Below are 6,526 nucleotides of genomic sequence, written 5' to 3' on the forward strand. Positions count from 1 at the left end.
GACCCTGCGCTCCCATCAGTAGTATGTGAGAGTTCCTGTCTCCCCAGTCTCACCAGCTCTGGAAATTGTCAGACTTCCTGACACCCGCCAGTCTGGTAGGTGTGGAATGGAATGCGGCTTAACTCTCACTTCTCTAGTTAGTCCTACTGCTACCACCAGCTGCTAACATTTATGGCGTTCCTCACTTTTGTCACATAGTGTACTATATGCTTTATGTATATTAACACATTCCATCCTCCATAGGAGATGGAGACTATTATTATTTCCATTTTACGCATGAGAAATCGGAGACACAGAGGCTTGAAGTTACTTGCCCACGGTTTGCGGCCACAAGGTGGCAGAGGCAGAACTTAGACCTGTCTGGCGGAAGAATTCACTCCTGTCCTTACCTACGAATTCACTCTTATTCTCACCACTCAAAAATGTGGCCAGTGAATCAGCAGTACCACATCACCTGGGAGCTGGTTAGAGATGCAGATTCCCAGGTCTCCCCAGAGACCACACCAGAATCTGCATAGTGACAAAATGCCTAGGAGATCCGAACAGTATGCAGCCATAAAAAAGAACCACCCTACCCTATGTTGTTATGCAGCTCCTTTTAAAATATACTGGTCACATGGATTTCCTCCCTCGTGAATTGTCTTTTCATATCTGTTGCCCATTTTTCTGTGGGTGGTTTGTCTTTTCCTTATGGATTTACAGATTTCTTTATGATGGATTTGAATCACTTGTTACCTGGGTTATAAATATCTTTCCCAGTCTGTGCTTGTCACTTCTTAGGATGACTTCTGCTGGCTCCTTTAGCTTTCGAAATCCATCGTTCTTGCCCAGAAGCCTTCCTTGTCTTTGCTATACCTATATTCTTTATGTTCTGTGTCTCAACCTTAGCCTGGCTGTGGACAGGAAATCAGCAAACCCGAGCTTGAGTCAGACCGACCTGGGTTTTCATCCTGACTCTGCCAAATTAAGACCTATCTAGTTGAAGGTGGCAAGCTTCAGACTCTCTCATTCTGTTTCCTTATTTGAAACATGAAGATAAGAATACTCAATTCAAAGAGTGGTGTCTGGGATTAAGTGAGTGCACATATGTGAAAGGGCTCTGCATCCTTTAAGGGTGGAATAGTTTCTGGATGCCTTGGTCTGTTTCCCATTACAGAGATTGACCTAGGCACCTGAGAGATCTGCTTCTAGACCTGCCTAGAGGAGAGGCCCAGACACTGCCTCAGCATAAATCACTCCTTCCCTGTCCCTCCCACAAGTCTGGGATCCTGGCTGGCTGACTCACCTCTCTGTTTTCTCAACTATACAATATATGTGTTAAACCCCATCCTGCTTTCCTAGATGGCCCACTTATAAGTGAGAACATGTGGTGTTTGATTTTCTGTTCCTGTTAGTTTGCTAAGGATAATGGCCTCCAGCTCCATCCATGTCCCTGCAAAGGACACAAACTTGTTCTTTTTTATGGCTGCATAGTATTCCATAGTGTATCTGTACCACATTTTCTTTATCCAGTCTGTCACTGATGGGCATTTGGATTGATTCCATGGCTTTGCTATTCTGAATAGTGGTGCAATAAACATATGCGTGCATGTGTCTTCATAATAGAACGATTTATGTTCCTTTGGGTATATACCCCAGGAATGGAATTGCTGGGTTGAATGGTATCTCAGACTTTAGCATTTTAGGTCTTCAAGGAAGACACTGTCTTCCACAATGGTTGAACTAATTTACACTTCCACCAACAGTGCATAAGCATTCTTTTTTCTCCACAACCTCACCAGCATCTTTTTTGACCATTTAATAATAGTCACTCTGACTGGTATGAGTCATTGTGGTTTTGATTTGCATTTCTCTAATGATAGTGATGTTGAGCTTTTATTTGTATGCTTGTTTGTGGCATGTACATATTCTTTTGAGACGTGTCTGTTCATGTCCATGGACTACTTTTTAATAGTTTTTTTTTTTGTAAATTTTTTTTTGTCTAATTTCCTTATAGATGCTAGATATTAGACCTTGGTCAAATGCATAGTTGGCATTTTCTCCAATTCTGAAGGTTGTCTGTTTGCTCTGTTGATAGCTTCTTTCACTGTGCAGAGCTCTTTGGTTTAATCAGATCCCATTTATCAATTTTTGCTTTTATTGCAATTGCTTTTAGTGTTTTCATCATGAAATCTTTGCCTTTGTCCATGTCCTGAATGGTATTGCCTAGGTTGTCTTCCAGGGTTTTTATAGTTTTGGGTTTTATACTTAAGTCTTTAATCCAAAGATGGATGTTATAAGAATCCATTTAAGATGACACAAGAGTGCTACAAAGGGCTTTGCAAATGTCATGGGGATTCAACAAACAAACCCCATTGTGAATTACCTACGTAGCCACTTTTACAAGATAGGTTATTGTTTAATGCAGATGATCCAAGTTTTATTAAAGTTTACATACTTAAGCATAAAGAAATTTACAGATTTGGAGCTCCAGTAATGGTGGCATGATGATGCACCTGGAGGTAACATTATTAAGAGCTTTCGTTGAAACCTTTCATTTTCAATCGGGTGCTTATTTTTTTCCACCCGAGTCTTCAATTATTGCTGTTCTAACACTGCAAAAACAATTTGAGCATAAAAAGCAGAAAAGAGGCAGCAAAATAAGCCCAAATAATTTATAATTGAACAAGAAAACAAAATCATTTACTCTTTTTTTTTTTTTTTTTTTTTTGAGACGGAGTTTTGCTCTTGTTACCCAGGCTGGAGTGCAATGGCGCGGTCTCGGCTCACCACAACCTCTGCCTCCTGGGTTCAGGCAATTCTGCTGCCTCAGCCTCCTGAGTAGCTGGGATTACAGGCACGCGCCACCATGCCCAGCTAATATTTTTTTTTTTATTTTTAGTAGAGACGGGGTTTCACCATGTTGACCAGGATGGTCTCAATCTCTTGACCTTGTGATCCGCCCACCTCGGCCTCCCAAAGTGCTGGGATTACAGGCTTGAGCCACAGCACCCGGCCATCATTTACTCTTAAAATTATAAAAGTAAAATTAAAACAACCTCTAAACCAGGGGTTTGGTGAACTTGAATAGGAAAAATTTTAAATCTTTCTTTTCACCAACTTCTAACTGAAATATACATTTCCTTCGATTATGAATATAGGAAACAGTCCACAGTAGGGTCAGAGTACCTGTGACTTTGTCAATGGTAGAAATGAAACATTTAGATATATTACAGTTATTAGATATTTCAAAATATTAATTTGAAATTACAGTAGTTTTAGAACCACCATGCAATCTTATTCCATGTTAATAAAGTACATGTTACTGTATCATAACATTTTGAAAAGTATCTTCACCTTATTTGAATATGATCAGTTTCCTTGGTAATCCTTTATATTCAGTTTTACGCATTTGAAAACCTTGCTATGAGAGGGATCCACAGGCTTCACTGGATCACCAAAAAGTTCAGTGGTACAAAAAATGTTCAGAACCTCTGCTTGAAACAAATAAGTCATTAATATCATAGGAAGACAGTACTTAATAGTGAAATAGGATAGGCATGGTGGTTCACGCCTGCAATCACAACACTTTGGGAGGTTGAGGCAGGCAGATCTGAGGTCAGGTGTTTGAGGCCAGGAGTTTGAGACTAGCCAGGACAACATGGCAAAACCCCATCTTTACTAAAAAATACAAAAATTAGCAGGGCATGGTGGCGTGCACCTGTAGTACCAGCTATTTGAGAGGCTGAGGTACAAGAATCACCTGAACCTGGGAGGTGGAAGCTGAAGTGAGTAGAGATCGTACCAGTGCACTCCAGCCTGGGCTACAGAGTGAGACTGTCTCAAAAAAAAAAAAAAAAAAAAAAAAAAAAGTGAAATATATGAAGCTGACTTCAACAGTAAGATTTTAGAAAAGGTCTAAAAACTGTGTTTCAGAATTTAATTACCACAAGGAGTTAGAAAATCCACACTACAATCCAGCTTCCCAAACAGAAGACTGCATTTCCCACTATCCCTGTCTTTATCACTGTACATACCCCTACCCTAGACACTAGTGTAGGACAGGGATAAAGTCAAGGAAAGAGAGGGTAAAACCGTCACTCATGCAGATGAGAACCCAAGTGCAAACATGACATGCTTAGCATCTGGAAACCTGGTGGGAGGGGTGCAAGACCATGCTGGGTTCCTAGAGATTGGCTAGCAAACCTAGAATGAAAGGACAGTGGTAAGAAGCCAGGTATCCATGGGGCAGCCTTCCCAGTTTGCTTGGCAACATTCAGACTGTGACCAGGACTCAAGAGACCAGTCTTGGGTTTACCATGCAGACAGACAACATTGTGGGGGAACAGAAAGAGCGTTCTAGAGAAAAGTTCAAAACAGTAAGTAAAATGAAAGGAAATAGTATTCTTGGGTATTAAAAAAAGAACTCTGAGGCTAAGCTTTTTGTTGGCCTCTGGACTTGCCCTTTCTGGTCTATCTTCCATGTTGCTGAGTGAATCATTCCAACACTGTATGGAACACTCTTGCTGAAACCTTTCTATGGCTCTCTGCTGTGTTCAGGATCAAGTGCAGGTTTAAAAAGGTCCTTTATTATCTGGTCTGCCTAGCCCATCTTTTGGTATGCTTTTGTGTGCTGTCTTGGCCTCCTCAACCATCTGCAGTGTCCCACCCTCTGGCCTCTAGGTCTTTGAGCACAGCGTCCCCACCGTCTGGTACACTGCTCTCTGTATTTTGCTTGGCTTTCCCTTTCTCTCCAGGTTTAAGCTTGGCTATCACTTTCTCCCAGAAGTTCTCCTATGTGCTCCCATAATGCACACAGCTCCAACTATGTGTCCGTGCTTATGGAGTCAAAGCACTTTTCACATTAATAATAGTCTCCTTTAGTGTCTGAGCAACTGGAGTCGGGCTCTGGGTCTTACTGCGGTCCTAGCATTTAGCATAGAGCCTGCTGCTCAGGCTGTCAAGCGGTTGTTGAATGGTTAAACTGTGGATCTATAAAGGCAGAGCTGAGCAAAATTACTGCCTTGGGGTGGTGGTGACAGTCACTGGAAATCTGTTTATGATTCCTTACATGTGTGGACTTGATATTTGAGTCCACAAAAATTATAATGGAACTACTTTATATATTTAAAAAAAATCCTAACAAAAATGGCTCATTTATCTAAGATAAATCCAGACAAGCTAAAATAACAAAGTGTAAATTGTTTGCTTCTGGCTGGAAGATAAACTCAGACAGTGCAGGGTTTTGTGCTGATCAGCAGCTCAGATTGCCTAATGAAGCACCACAGGGATTTCTGAGATAAGATTGACCAGATAATCTAGTAATTTCTGATTTACCACAAAATATATCATAAATGAAAGGTACCCATGAAGTTTTGCAAAAAATTTTTGAATCTGGGCCTAGATCATTCATTCTGGTGATCAGTACTGTCTTTGTAATTGCCTGAGTTAGCATGTCTCTTAGAGGAACATGAACCAAGAAGGACCTTAGAAGTCTGGGAGATGTGGACCAGAGACCCTTGAGAATTTGCGTAGGGCCAAGACCAGATTCTCAAGATGTTTTCTGTGTGGTAGCAAAGAAGATTATGACTGTTTGATGGAAACAAGGAACTAAGTTAGGCACATGCAAGGGCCAAATTGCTACTTTAGGAGAAGGGGTTTTGAAGCTCAGCCTTTGTTGCTTTGGTTGGGATTTTCAAAAGCAGAAACACTTTTATGCTGCATATATTTTGGGGATTTTTTTCTTCAAAAGTAAAATCTTTTTTCTCAAAAGTAAATTTCTCTGTTTCAGAATTACCAGAAGTCAGAAAATCAACACTACAATCCAGCTTCCCAAACAGAAGACAAAATTTCTCACTAATTCAATCTTTATCACTGTACATACCCCTACCCTAGACTCTTGTGTAGAACAAGTAGCTAAGGAAAGAGAGATTAAAATGGTTGTGCTGATAATATTCAAATGTAAACATCAGTCTGGTTTAATTATGCTAAAAAAGAGGAGACAAATATTTGAGTGCCTACTAAATATCAAGAATATCTTGGTATTTTTACATATAAGGAATTCTCTCAACAAGAGGGGAGATATTTGTCTAAACTTGAATCAATACTTTCAAGAGAAGTGAAGGTGTATCTCAGGGACTTCTCATTCGGGAAGCAAGAGAAATAAAACCAAGGGAAGGTGGAAGAATATAGGACAACTGTATAGTTGCTCCTTCTGTCCAGGTTTTTTTTTGTTTTTTTTTTTTTTAAAGAGATGGGAATCTCACTATATTGCCCAGGATGGTCTTGAACTTCTAGACCGAAATGATTTAGATAATTCTTTGTGTTTTGTTTTTATAAGGGAGGTTTTTTCCTAACAGTGGGCTCTCTGACTCCTGTGAGACAGCAGCATTATGTATGTTTCTCCCTGTTTGCTTCATTGGATGCATTACAAACAATCAAACCTGTGCCTGATTAAGGAACCAAAGTATGCATTAATGATAGGAGACAAAACAACAGGGCTTTTCATTATGTTTTTAACAGTAACTCCAATTCACTCCCCGGGTTT

The sequence above is a fragment of the Saimiri boliviensis genome, chromosome 11 (assembly GCF_048565385.1).
Source record: "Saimiri boliviensis isolate mSaiBol1 chromosome 11, mSaiBol1.pri, whole genome shotgun sequence".
Lineage (NCBI taxonomy): Eukaryota > Metazoa > Chordata > Mammalia > Primates > Cebidae > Saimiri > Saimiri boliviensis.